Source organism: Mustela lutreola, chromosome 5, assembly GCF_030435805.1.
Source record: "Mustela lutreola isolate mMusLut2 chromosome 5, mMusLut2.pri, whole genome shotgun sequence".
Classification (NCBI taxonomy): Eukaryota; Metazoa; Chordata; class Mammalia; order Carnivora; family Mustelidae; genus Mustela; species Mustela lutreola.
In genome coordinates this window covers 169,978,415-169,992,854 of record NC_081294.1, presented here as the reverse complement: position 1 = coordinate 169,992,854, position 14,440 = coordinate 169,978,415, and the positions used below count along the sequence as shown (strand labels likewise).

The 14,440-nt window shown below is 49.1% G+C and overlaps 1 long non-coding RNA gene across 2 annotated transcripts in view; it reads left to right on the top strand.

Annotated features, from left to right (window-relative positions):
- Positions 1-706: 706 nt before the first annotated feature.
- LOC131831481 (uncharacterized) overlaps positions 707-14,440 on the top strand; it is a 39,649-nt gene continuing 25,915 nt past the window's right edge. For both annotated transcript variants that reach the window (XR_009353661.1, XR_009353660.1), the window contains exons 1-2: positions 707-792; positions 10,340-10,531. This is a non-coding gene — a long non-coding RNA (uncharacterized LOC131831481). The remainder of the gene's footprint in view (positions 793-10,339; positions 10,532-14,440) is intronic.

Sequence of the window (14,440 nt, the reverse complement as noted above, 5' to 3'; positions counted from 1 at the left end):
CTGGGCTGCCCAAGCGGGAGGAGGTGGCAGCCAGATGATGACCCTATGGTTGGGGGGTGGGACCCATGCGGGAGGTAGCAGGGGTCACAAGAGGCAGGTGAGGGGACAGCCAGGCGGTCGTGGCACAGGGAGCAGTGGAGGGCCCGTGGTGTGGGAGCTGTGTGACAGCCAAGTGGGGCAGCCCTGCAGTGACTGTCGGGGGTGGGTGGAATCTATGCAGCAGCAACCGGGAGTGGGGGTGGGACCAGCCCAGAGGTAGCGGCTCTGCAGCAATAGCAGCAGGGTGGGCGTGGTGGGCAGACCCAGAGTGCAGGTCATGGCGGCGGGGCAGCAGCAGTTAGGAGGGCTTGGTGGGCGGGCTCAGAGTGCACGTCAAGGGGGCGGGGCAGCAGCAGTTAGGAGGGCGTGTTGGGCGGGCTCAGAGTGGACGTCATGGGGGCGGGGCAGCAGCAGTTAGGCCAGCATGGTGTGCGGGCCCACAGCGCACATCAAAGGGGCTGGGCTGCAACGGTTATTAGGGCATGGTGGGCGGGCCCACTGTGCACATCATGGGGGCGTGGCAGCCACAGCTAGGTGAGCATTGTGGGCGGGCCCATTGTGCACGTCATGGGGGCGGGGCAGCAGCAGTTAGGAGGGCGCGGTGGGCGGGTTCAGAGTGCACGTCAACAGGGTGGGGCAGCAGTAGTTAGGCGAGCGTGGTGGGCGGGATCATCCTGCATGTCAAGGAGGCGGGGAGCCGAAGCTCGGCAGAGACCGGGGGCACAGGGCAGCCACAGAGCCACGGCAGCTAAGGTAAGGCGGGCAGTGTGAGGGGTACAGCAGGGTGGCAGGGGTGCATGTGGTGGTAGCAATGTGAGCTCTGAGGGGAGGGGAGCAGATATTCAGGGTGGAAGTATTGTGGTAATACACCTGGCAGCGGGGAGGCAACGGAGCAGGGGGAGAGGGAAGCCGTTAGGCAGTCGTGGCGTGTGGGGGGAGGCGGGACCAGCCTGGAGTCAGCGGGACGTCAAGGTCGTGGCACGGTGGGCGGGGCTTCATGGGCCTGAGCAGTTGGCAGCCAGGAGATAACACTGAGGAAGGGGGACAGGATCACAGGGGAGGGAGCAGGAGTCATCAGAGGCAGGGATGGGGGCAGGCAGTAGTAGCACTGGGAGGAGTGGGAGCTGTGTGGCACCTGTGGAGGATGGGTGGAATCTAGGCGGCGGCAGAGGTGGTGAGAGGGTGGGAACAGCCCCAGGCAGCAGTGCATCAGCAGATAGGATGGCGTGGTGGCATGCCCCTGGTTCATGTCAAGGGGGCGGGCAAACAGCAGCAGGGAGGGCGTGGTTGGGTGGGGCCATCCTGCACGTCAATTGGGTGGGGCGGCAACAATTAGGCAGATGTGGTGGGCGGGCGCATTGTGTACGTCAAGGGGGTGGGGCAGCAGCAGCGGGGTGGGTGTGGTGGGCGGGGCCATCGTGAGGGTCAAGGGGGCGGGGCAGCATCAGTTAGGAGGGCGTGGGGGGCGGGCCCATAGTGCAAGTCATGGGGGTGGGGTAGCAGCAGTGGGGCGAGCGGGGAGGGCAGGTCCTTTGTTCACATCAAGGGGGCGGGGCACGGAAGCACAGTAGAGGCTGGGACACAGGGCAACAGTGGAGCGGCGGCAGCAGTAGTAAAGAGGGTTGTGTGTGGGGGGGGGTAGAGCAGGGTGGTAAGGGTACATGTGGGGGGCAGCAAGATGATGGCAGCATGAGGGGGGCAGGAGGGCGGGCATGCGAAGCAGTAATACCGGTGGCCACAGTGAGGCAATGGAGCAGGGCGAGGGGGAAGAAGATACTTGGTCGTGGCAGGTGGAGGGGAGGGACCAGCCTGGCATCAGCGGGGCATCAGTGTCATGGTCTGGTGGGCAAGGCTGCCCAGCTCCATGGGGGCGAGGAGGTGGCAGAGAGGGTAGAACACTCAGGGGGCGGGGCCAGCAGGGGAGGGAGTGGTGGTGTCACCAGGCAGCACTGGAAAAGGGAGGGGAAGCTTCTTGAGGTAAGGGGAAGCTATGTAACACCCGAGTGGGGCAGCCGTGTGGCACATGTGGGGGGATGGAATATAGGCGGCAGGGCAGTGTAGGGAGTGTGGGACCAGCCCTGAGGAGCAACACAGCGACAGCTTGGCTGGCTTACTGGGCCTGCTCATAGTGCATGCCAACAATGTGGGGCAGTGAAGCACAGCAGAGGCCATGGGCACAGGACAGAGGTAGTGCAGCAGTAAGGGGGCCTGCGGGGGGCACAGCAGGGTGGCAGGGGTGCATTTTTGGGGGGCAGCAAGCTGGTAGCAGTCCGGCATGTGGTGGACCTGCTGGGCAGCCACACACTAGGCAGACAGGAGGCATTGGAGTGGGGGAGGGGAGTAGCTAGGCGGTAGTGTCGCTTGGGCCTGGGCAGGACTAGCTGGGTATAAGCGGGACACCAATATCATGGTGTGGTGGGTCAGGCAGCGAGCAAAGGCCTGGCTTTGGTGGGCTTGGTGCATGTTTACAGGGCGGCACCACTGATAGCCTAAGCAGCGGGGACCCAGGATAGCAGCGGAGAGGACATGGTGGTTGTAAGTGGGGGCGCTGTGGACGGGGGTGCAGCGTGGTGGGAGCACTCATGTTGTGGGGGAAGCCTGGTGGTTCCAGTGCGGGGAAGGTGGAGTAGGACTCACGGGGTGGCAGCAGTGTGTCAACAGGGGTAGGAATTGGGAAGGCTCCAGAGTGGGGGGCAGGGTTGCACTAGGTAGTAGCTGCAGGGAGGGGTGGCTGGAACAGCACGGGGGGCAGCGCAGCGTGGCAGGTGGGGCAGGCATGCAAGTCAAAGGGCAGGGCTGCATAGAGCTGAGCTAAAAAGACCAGCAGCAAGGGGACACAGGGCAACAGCAGGACATAGGGCAAGAGTGGGACACAGGGCGGCAGCTGATCAGAAGCAGGGTGGCGGTAAAGGGGCAATTACAGTGAAGGAAGGGAATTGGTAGTGGGGGTATGGGGCACCCGACAGGGTAGAGGTGCAGGGAGAGCACAGAGGGATGGTAGCAGCAATGTGGTGGGGCAGCAGGACACTAATGAGCATGGTGGTGGGCTGGGTGGGACAGCATGGCTGCACAGGTGCATGTGGGGTGGCAGGCGGGTGCTGGCGTGGGGAGAAGGGGGGAATGCAACCAACGGGGAGGCAGTGGCACAGCAACTGTACAGGAAGGGCATGAAGGGCGGGATAGGGCCTTAATGCATGTCAGTGTGGACTGGACAGTGAAGGTCAGCAGTGGCCTGGGGCACAGGGCAGTAGCTTAGCAACAGTAGCGGTGGTAATGTGGACAGAATGAGGGGTGTGCTGCGGACGGCAGGGTCACGAGGCGGGGGCACCCAGGAAGTAGCAGCATTGGGAGAAGGCTGGGATGAGTGGGGCGGCAGCAGTAGGTCAACGAGGAGGGAATCTGGAGGTACTGGAGCAGGGATGGGGGGACAACGGGTGGTAGCATTTCGGGGGTGTTCGGTGAGACCAGCAGGGCAAGGGCATAAGGTTAATATCTGTGTGGGCAGGGCAGGAGCTCTTCATAGCTGCAGCAGCAAGGGGACAGTATGCAGTGAAGAAATGGCAGTGTGGGGTAGTGAGACAGCAGTGACTTAAGGAAGTGCAGTTGGGTGGCAGCAGATAGGAGGCGAAGTGGGGAGAGATTGGCCTGGATGTGGTTGGGAGGGACCAGCGGGGCAGCAGCTGCCTGGCAATGGCATGGCATGGCTTGGGGGCAGGGCAGGGTGGTGGAGATGGGCAGGAGCAGCAGGGTGACTATGGTAGCAGTGGTGGTGGTGTTGGAAACACAGGCACCTGAGTGGTAGAAGCACTGGAGAGTGCCGCAGCAAGGTGGCAGTGTCCTGGGGTGCACAAGGGAGTGGTATGGGCACTGGGGGTGACAGAGCAGGGCATCAGTTGCAAGCACAGGGCAGCAGGGCAGCTATGGAGAGGGTTAGCTGTTATGGGACAAAGGGGCACTGCTGTGGCGTAGCAGGGTGGAGGGTGGCAGTGCTGGTCGCAGCGGCCTGTCAGCAGTGGGGTGTGGAGGGGACAGCGGTGGGGGTGTGGGACGTAGCAGGGTGGCAGTGGGGGGATGGCACAGTGGGGTGGCTGTGGTACTGGGTGTGGGGACCAGTCAGGCAGCAGAAACACAGATGGGGGGGGGCAGTGATTTGGTAGCCGCACTATCAAATGCTTGTTCTGCATATTTTGAGATGGTCCTATGATGCTGATCTTTCATTTTGTGAATGCGGCACATTAGTATGATTTGTGCGATGATATTTATGTCTATGTTCTATATTAGTCTGACATTTTCTTGGGGACACAATGGGAGGTTTCAATAAGGGCCATTCTGGCATCATAAAATGAGGTGGAGAGCATTCCTTCCTCTTGTTTTTCTGGAAGTTTGAGAAGGATTGGTATTCATTTTTTTCTGTGGATGATTCATAGAATTCACTGGTGAAACCATGGGGTCCTGGACTTTTGCTTGTTGGAAATTTTTGGTTTCTTATTTAATCTCCCTACAGGTCATTAGTTTGTTCAGAATTTCTGTTTCTTCAGGATTCAGTCTTGGCAGGTTGTATGTTTCTGGGAATGTGTCCTTTTTCTTTTGGATTATCCAGCTTGTTGGGGTGTAATTGTTCATAGAGCTTTCTTATGAGCCTTTGCATATTTACAGTATCAGGGAACAGCTCTTTCATTTCTGATGATGAGTCCTCTTTCTTTTTTGTTAGCTTGAGTCTGGCTGAGACTCTGTCAGCTTTGTTCTTTTCAAAGAACCAGATCTTTTTTTATCTGTTCTTTTTCTTTTCTTTTTTTTTTTCTTTTTATCTTTCTGTTGACTTTTTAGTCTGTATTTCACTTATTTCAGTTCTGATATGTTCCTTCCTTTGTTCTACTAACTTTGGATTTCAATCGTTCTTTTTATGTTTCCTTGAGGTATCAATTAGGTTGTTTATTAAAGATGTTTCTTGTTTCTTGAGTTAGGCCTGTATCACTATAAACTTCCTTCTTAGAACCACTTTTTTTTTTTTAAAGTTAGCTCTAAGGGGTTCCTGTGTGGCTCATTCTGTTAGGCATTGGACATTGGCTCAGGTCATGAATTTAGGGTCCTGGAATTGAGCGCTGCCTCAGCTCTCTGTTCAGCATGGGGAACCACTTTTTCCCTCTTCTACTGCCTGCTGCTCCTTATACTTTGCTCAGTCTCTTCTCTCTCTCCCTCTGTGTCAAATAAATAAATGGCATCTTCAAAAAAATAAAGATATCTCTATGCCCAGCGTAGGGTTGAAACACAAAACCACAAGATCAAGAGTCACAGCACTCCACTGACTAATCGGGTGCCCCATTTTAGAACCCGTTTTACTGCATTCCATAACTTTTGTTTGATTGTATTATTTTTTCATTTGCCTCAAAGTATTTCTGTGATCCTATTTCAGTTTGCCCATGAATTCAATTGGTTGTTCAGTAGCATGTTGCTCAGTCTCTGTGTTTATGAATTTCCAGTTTTCTTCTTGTAATTGATTTCTAGTTCTATACCACTGTGTTTGGAAAAGATGGTCGATTTGGTTTCACTCATTATTTGGGAAAATCTTAGGCTTCTGGAGTTTATTGACTTGTCTTGTGGCCTCACATATGACCTATGGTGAAGAATGATCAACGTTCACTTGAGAGGAGTGCATTGCATGTGCTGCTTTTGGATGGAGGGTTCTGTGTGTATCTGTCAAGTCCATCTAAGTAATGGGTTTTCTGAGGCTGATGTTTCCTTTGTTTTCTTCTGTCTGGATGGCATATCATTGAGAGAACTGTGAGGTATTAAATTTCCCTATGGTATTAGTGCATATTGCTTCTCTTAGGTCTGTTTATATATGCTCTACATATTTAGTTGCTTCACTGCTGTGGGGGTAAGTATTTATAAATATTGCTTGCATCGTCTTACTGCATTGATTCCCTTATCAGTTTCTACTGCCCTTCATTGGCTCTTTTTACAGTGTCTGGATTTTTTCTTTTCTCCCTCCATTGGACTGAAAAATCAGAAGATCATCTGTTAGCTCTGCAGTCATGAGCAAAGCACAGCCCTGCTCTAAATCTGGTTTTCTTTATTTTCCTGTATAAATAAACACAGTAAATTCTTCTCCCAGGACCATATCCTGACTCCAATACGAAAGTATGTATAAGAGTGCTTTGTAAATTAGGAGATACTGCCCAATTATGAAAATGGTTATGCAACCACCAAATGTTCAAGATAAGATTTTTAAAGACATATTTATTTATTGTAGAGACAGAAACAGATTGCATGCGCAAGCATATGCTAGATAGGGGAGGGTCAGAGGGAGAGAGGGAATCCTCCAGCAGTGTACCCGCTGTGTGGAGCCTGGTGTGGGGCTCTCTCCCAGAAGTTGGGAACTTGATTTGAGTCCAAATCAAGAGTCAGATGCTTAGGGAGGGGGGTTGGGATAAGGGGGTAGGGTTATGGACATTTGGGAGGGTATGTGCCTTGGTGAGTGCTGTGAAGTGTGTGAACCTGGCGATTCACAGACCTGTACCCCTGGGGATACAAATATAAGTTTATAAAAAAAGAGTCAGCTGCTTAACTGACTGTGCCACCCAGGTACCCCCAGAATAAGATATTTAAAAACATTTTTGAGGGCTTACTGTCATAAGTATTATTCTAAGTGACCTCTATTTCATTCAAATCTAAAACCCATTATTAAATTAAAAATAGAAGCCGTTCTAAAAGCAAATATTCATAATATCCGCAGAGGTGGAGAAACAGGCAGAAAAAAGGTTAAGTAGGGGCACGGCGGTGGTTCAGTTGTTGAAGCTTGCCTTTGGCTCAGGACATAATCCCAGGTTCCTGGGATCAAACCCCAGTTCAGACTCCCTGCTCAGTGGGGAGTCTTGTTCTCCATCTCCCTCTGTCCCTCCCCCTGAGTATGTCCCCCCCTCTGTCTTTCAAATAAATAATTAAATTAAAAAGGCAAGTTGCTTTCTCAGTGTCATTGATAAATATTAGAACTAGATACAGTCCTGAGTGTGTGACCCTGAAGAATGTGTTCTTTCATTTGTACATTTACAAAAAAATACCTAGCCCTCAAAATAGCCTAGATTAAATTAGTTTCCCCTTTCTCCATACATTGTGTATGGGAAGATATGACAATTCCAGGACCCTGGCTGGGGGGGTTGGTGGAGTGTGTGACTCTTGATCTCCAGGTTATGAGTTTGAGTCATGTTGGGGGTACAGATTACTTAATTGGAAAAAAAAAAAAAAAGATGCTATATTTGGGTTTGTTTTCTTTTTTCCTTTTGACACCTTCACCCATTTCTCCCACCTCCCAATTTCAAACTTCTGCCAGCCTACATCTGTTCTGTCTGTGAGCTCAAAGTTTTGTTTTTGTTTTGTTTGTTTTAAAGTTATACATGTAAGTGATCTCTAGTATTTGTCTCTCTGTCTGGCCTGTTTTACTTAGCATAATGCCTTCAAGGACCACCATGTTGTAAATCAAAATATTTCATCCTTTATTATGGATGAGTAGGATTCCACTGTGTTTACCCCCACAATTTCTTTATTCATTCAGCCATTGATGGCATTTAGGTTGGTTCTTTATTTTCACTGTTGTAAATAATCCTGCAGTGTACACAGGGGTGAATATACCTTTGTGAATGAGTGTTTTCATTCCCTTCAGATAAATACCCAGAAAGGGAATTGGTGGATCCTTTGGTTGCTCTATTTCTCATTTTTTAAGGAACATCTGTAATGTTTTCTGTAGTGACTGCACCCATATATACTCCCCGTAATGGTGCACTAGAGTTTTCCTCTACTCCACATCTTTACCAAAACTTGCTATTTCTTCTGTTTATGATAATGGATCTTCTGACAGGTGTGAAGTAGGGCCTCATTATGGTTTGATTTGCATTTCTCTGATGATTAATGTTGAGCATCTTTTCATGTTCCTATAGACCATCTGTATGTTTTCTTTAGGAAAATGTCTATTTGGAACTTCTCCTGATATGCTAGATAACTTGTGGGGTTTTTGTTGTTTTGGGTGCTTTTGTGGGTTTTGCTTTGTTTTGTTGTTGAGTTGCATGAGTTCTTTATATTTTGAATATTACCCCCTTACCGGGTATATAATTTACAAATGTATTACCTTAGGTTACCGTTTTATTTTGTTGATGGTTTCCTTTGTTGTTTGGAGGTTTTATAGTTAGATGTAGGGCCACACTTTGCTTCTTTGTTTATTTTTCCCTTGGTATCTGCTTAAAAGCACCACTACCAAGACCTCTCACCAAGGACCTTTCCAAACCCTGTGTTTTCTGCTACAGGTTTTATAGTTCCAGGACTTATATTCAATCGTTTGACACATTTTGAGTTAATTTTTGTGTATGATGTAAGAGAATGGTGCAGTTTTGTTCTTTTGCATGTGGCTCTCCAGGGTTCCCAGCACCATTGATGACAGAGAGTGTTTTTCCCCCTTGTTTATTCTTGGCTCCTTTGTCAAAAAGTCCTGGACCATAGGTGTGTGTGTTTACTTCTGGGCTCTCTCCTATCTTCTGGTGATGTGTGTGTCTGTTGTTATGACAATGCTAGATTGTTTAGATTACTCTACCTTTGTCATTAGTCTGAAATGAGCAAGCACGATGCCTTTAGTGTGGTTCTTCTTTCTCTAGATTGCTCTGATATTCAGTCTTTTGTGGCATCATACAAATTTTTAGAATCTTTCTTCTCTTTCTGTGAAAAATGTCCTTAGAATTTTGACAAGAATTGCAATGAAACTGTATATGGCTTAGGGAAGTATGGACATTTTACCATTACTAATTTTTCTCACCCATGAATATGCGGTGTCTCTTGGTTTATGTGTGTTGCCTTCAGTTTCTTTCCTTCCTGTCTTGTCGTTTTCATCATACAGGATTTTACCTCTTGGTGAAGTATATTCCTGGGTGTTTCATTCTTTTTCATATAACTTCAGGTGAGTTGATCTTCCTAATTTATTATCTGATGATTTGTTATTAGCATATTGAAACACAGCATATTTTGGGGTACTGATATTGTATCCTGCCCCTTTACTGAATTTAGTCATAGTTTGAACAATTTTTCACTGACTTTTTTGAGGTTTTCCTTATATTCTATATCATCTGAAAGTAGTGACCATTTTACTTCTTTCTTTCCAGTTTTGATGCCTTCTGATTACCTTCTTGCATAATTGTTCTGCCTTGGATTTTCAATATTGTGTTCAGCAAAAGTGACAAGGAAATATCGGCAATGTACCTAACTTAGGCGATCTTAGAGGAAATAGAAACAGCTAAAACTTTTCACTATCAGATGTGACGTAATCTGTGTGGTTGTCATATATGGCCTTTTTATATAAAATATTTTATTTATTTATTTGATATATATAGAGAGAGATCACAAGTAGGCAGAGAGGCAGAGAGAGGAGGAAGCAGGCTTCCTGCTGAGCAGAGAGCCTGATGCAGGGCTCAATCCAGGACCCTGGGATAATGACCTGAGCTTAAGACAGAGGCTTTAACCCACTGAGCCACCCAGGCACCCCATATATGGCCTTTTTGGTTTTGAGATATGTTCCTGGTCTACACACACTATTGAGAATTTTGATTGCAAATGGTTATTAAAGTATGTCAAATGCTTCCCTGCATCTCAAGTTAATCACATCATTTTTATTCTTTATTTTCTTAATGTACTGTATCACTTTGATCTATGTGCAACTGTAAAGCATGATTGCATTCCTGAAAGATCCCACTTGATCATAGTATATGATTTTCTCAGCATATTGGTGAACTTGAGTTGCTAGTATTTTGTTGAACATTTTTGCTTCTATGGTCACCAGGGATATTGGACTGTAAGACTCTTTCCTGGGGGATCCTCATTTATTTTTGCATTAGGGTTATGTTGGCCTCAGCAAATGAGTTTAGAAACTTTCTCTTCCAGTTTTTGGAAAAGTGGGCAAATGACTGCTATGAATCCTTCCCTGAATGGTAAAGAAATGCATCTGGTTCTGGAACTTGTTTTTTTGGGGGGAGGTTTTAAATTGTTGATATGAAGAGTACTGGTGTTTTATGTAAGTATTGAACACTAAAGATGAAACTGTTTCCACATATTGGTGGTGGGATGGATGAAGGTGAACGAGAGTCATGGGGTCCCAGCACTCAGAGGCTCCATCTGCCACTGCGGCTGTGACATTCCTCTCAGATGCTGGCAGAGCAGGAAGGACGTGGTGGAAACATGACAGAGTGGTGGTGGTAGGGTGGCGGGAATGTGGGGTCTGAGTGGGTGATGAGACTGACGTGTGGCCCTCCTGTCCCACCCACAGGGTATCAGAATATCTACTGCTGGCCAACAGCAACACCAGCACTTTCACCACAGTGGAGATGGGTGCCATGTTGAGGCAATTCACAGCCACTTAGCTGGACCCAGTGTCAGCGTACATCTTCAGACTGATGACCAAGATGAGGCAGGGCTGAGGAACTCCTAGAGGCCACTATCATCACCACTGAGAAGTGAGGTAAGGCCAGAGGCCCAGGTCCACTGTCCTGGTGACACGGGGAGGACAGCTAGGCCCAACTGGGAGCCACAAACTTGCTGGGTCCACAGCTTCCTGGGGCAGAGCTTGCAGGGTAGTGTGTCTACACAGCCCGATATTTACCAGATTGGCAGGAATGTCCCTGGAGAGGAGGTTGTATAACTTAGTCAGGGTGGATCTGAGTCACCATGTTGGAGGGAGGCTCCCTGAAGCCAGGTTCTTTTTCTCTGATGTTCAAAACGACATGACCAGCTGAGCCAGGGGTTCCAAAACACCTTTTCTACCAAGCAATCATAGGAAGATATGTCTTCATGGATGCTGCTTCTGTTCCAACCACTGTTCAGGTGCTTTTATTGTTCATTGTCTTGGTTTCTCCTCTCCAAATCCTGGGGTACAAAGTGCTGTGACGCCCACTTCTATGGAAGGTGTGAGGCACAGACAGATTCATTCGACAGGGAAAGAGCTGTTTTGGCAGTGATGTAAACACCCTCCACAGACTCTGGGCTCCCTGTTTCCACAGCAATCTGCTTTGGATTCCCATATCAGTGAGCCCCTGATATGTCCTCCAGCCTCATTTTGGGATTTGCCTCAGTGGTTTCCCTTCCCAGGGCCACCCCAACTATGCTAGGCCCTTTTTTATGCCACCGACCTTGGAGGGACCACAGAGGTTCCAGGTTAGGTCAATGTCAGGACAGGACAGGGGCGATCTGGAATGCAGATCAGCCACTGAAACCCCACTCTGGGGCTTCCAGGAGCCTGGGTGGCTTTCAGGGAGGCATGATGCCTGCCAGTTTCTGTGATACAAACAGCCCACTTTCATAGTTCCCTTAGAGTTCTGGCTTCCAAATGTGAGGCACAGGGACTGCATCCCTGTTCTCTGCACATCCAGGGAGCAGGCTGTGCTTTGGTCCTGCTGAGGTCACACAGTAACCCATCGGTAGAAGCTTGACTGGGCCTATCCCAGGAGTTGTGTTTAGGGGAACATATGGCTCATTAACATCCTGTGCTCTTGAATGGAGAGCCCCATCCATGCCCCAGAGATATCTCCCTGGACTTTGGAGCAAAATCAAAACAATAAAATGAAATGTTCCAAGATATATTTGGGCCCATTTACCTGCAGAGGTACTCTTGGTCTGTGGCTTGCTCATCAGTGTCAGAGCAGGGCTCTTACTGGAGCACAGGTAGGCTGACAACCAGGCCTACTGCAGGGTATCTTGCAATGTTGCTGCCCCAGGAGAAACACATTTGCTCACTACTCGTGTTGTTTGTTCTGTTGTGCTGAATCCTCCTCTGACCCCCCCTGCATACCATGAGAGGCTGAGTGATATGCAATGCCTGGATGTAGAATATGTTGGCTTCCCTGGGCACCTGGGTGGCTCAGTGGGTTGGGCCTCTGCTTTTGGCTCAGGTCGTGATCTCAGGGTCCTGGGATTGAGTCCCGTGTTGGGCTCTCTGCTCAGCGGGGAGCCCACTTCCCCCTCTCTCTCTCTGCCTACCTCTCTGCCTACTTGTGATCTGTGTCTATCAAATAAATAAATAAATAAATAAACTTTTAAGAATATGTTGGCTTCCCTATACATCTGTGCCTAAGTGTTATTCGCCTGGTGGGGAGGGGGCTGGGAGCAGGTATTTGGGTCTGACGTGCCTTGCTTCAGATGTGCCCTCTAAGGTTGAGCAGGAAGGCAGGGGCTTCTATCTGGCACTTGGGTCCACATTGGTCAACATGGTGGTTGGGTTGAGGGGAGCACAGGGCCAGCAAGCCAGAGTCTGTGGCCCCTCAACTGCCTGTTGATGGCCTGCAACCAGGGCCTGGGGCACCAGAGCAGAGCCAGAATTGCAAGGCCTAGGCAGATGCTCATAGGAAAGGACTGGAGGCAGGGAAGGAGGTGGGCAGGCCCAGGCAGTCGCATCAGCCAGCCAGATCACAGGGGGCCTGAAATCCGGCTCTGTTCTCTGACACATTGGACGGTTGGCATGTCTCATGGCAAAAAGCACACAGCGGGAATTCTGCCATCACCAGAACCCTGAAGTATAAGGTGTGGTGTGGAGCACAGTCAGGCACCTGGGTACAGTGTGTGTGTCTCCTAATCCAGTCTCCTTTTGAGTGCCTAGGTCAGCACTTAGGCGTTGGATGGAGGGAATGCTGCCACGTGGCTGGGGTGGGTGGTGGGGTTATAGACCAAAATATCCTGCTAAGTGCTAAGGCTCAGGCTCTGGGCAAGGGGATTCTTGGAAGCTCCACAGAACAAGAAATTTATCTGCATGTCCCTGCAGCTCTGCTCTCCCTGCACAAACCTTGGATGGGCGCAAGGAGGGAGAAAGGGTGAGAAGGAGTATATTTGCTCCTTCCACCCCTATACAGGTTACCATCTTTCAAAGAGATCCATCAAGGACATGGAACACAGAGGCTGAGTGGCCTGGTGGACACCAGGAGAGGATGTGCTGTGCAACTGGGGAAGAAAGGGCTAGACCTGCATGACCATGGTAGATTCAAAGTGGGCACTGAACAGTTTTGTGGGCCTCAGGCAACATGGTGGGCTGCAGGGTTTCACCGTCATCCAGGAAGCCTCCATGAACACTGTTGCAAATCCTTTACAACCCCTCTGGTTTTCTCCTTGGGAGAAAATTCTAGAAGCAGAATCCTTATCTCAGAAGACATGAGTGTGTTCGGCTTGGAGATATGGAAACTCATGGGCACGCCATGCTATAGGGACCAGGATGCAGGTCTTGTGGTCTCTCTACCTCCATGCTATGTCTTGCCTTCAATGTTTGGTGAAAATATATCTCATTAAGCGTGTGTCCACAGGCCTTTCATTACTACTCTACCACTAAATGCCTATGACTTTACATGGTGATGTGTCTCATGGGGTCTTAGTGTCTGATCATGAAAATCCTCAAATTCAATGGGGTACAGATTTGCAGAACTCATGGAAAAGCTGCATTCAAGCCGAACAAGAATTACTAAGGGTGGGGGGGACAGAGTGAGTTGAGGAAGATAAGATGAGTCTACCTTTGTGACTCTTGTTTGAAACATTGCTGGCTATTTAATGTTTCTTCTTCCATAATGAGGGATAGTGCCCATGTATCTGTATATGTATCCATGTATCTGTATTTCTGTATCTGAAAGTATCCATGGTCTACAGAAATGTGATGAAATATTTCTGTGTGAGCAAATGGGAGCATTTAACTTCTCTCCCTCCCTGAGTCCTCCATCATTCAGAAGCTCTCAGGGAGAATTCTCTCTTCCAAGGTACATAGGATTATTGGCGTAGGTTCAGTCAGCACAAGTGCCTTTTTCTTGTAACAGGACACTGCTGGAAACATTGGTTATTTTACCAAGGGATTGAGCTAAATGTCCAATTTGAGAGTAACGTGTATAGAGTCAGATAATGACCAGACAATTTTCAGGAATTAAGGGTGGATTTGTGGAGCCCCTTTGCAATAGCAGCTTCACACCTCAATGACACAGTGCCCAGGAGCCTTGCCAGATGAGTAGGGAAAGTTACTTGTTGGCAGGTATAGGAACCTCAGGATATTTGGGGGACCTCGAGAAGAGGAATCAACCCCAATCGACAGGTATTGCGGTCAAGTCTGATGGGAGCATCGCACTTGGCTTTGGCTTGGACACTACTGAAATTTCACTCTAGATATTCCTCATGAAAAGTTCCAGCACAGCAGGGTTTCAAAATCTTTATGAAATGGTCCCTCACTATGCCTGCCAGGCTTATTTAGAATAGATGCTAATAAACCAAGTGTGCTTGTGGCTGCCTTCTTTCATCTAAGAAACCATCTCAAATCCGTTGAACTGATATCCATCAGCCACGTGGACTGGCACCCACTGCCACCACCACCAGGCATTTCTTTGCCTCACAATGGGTCCCGTGAAGCTCT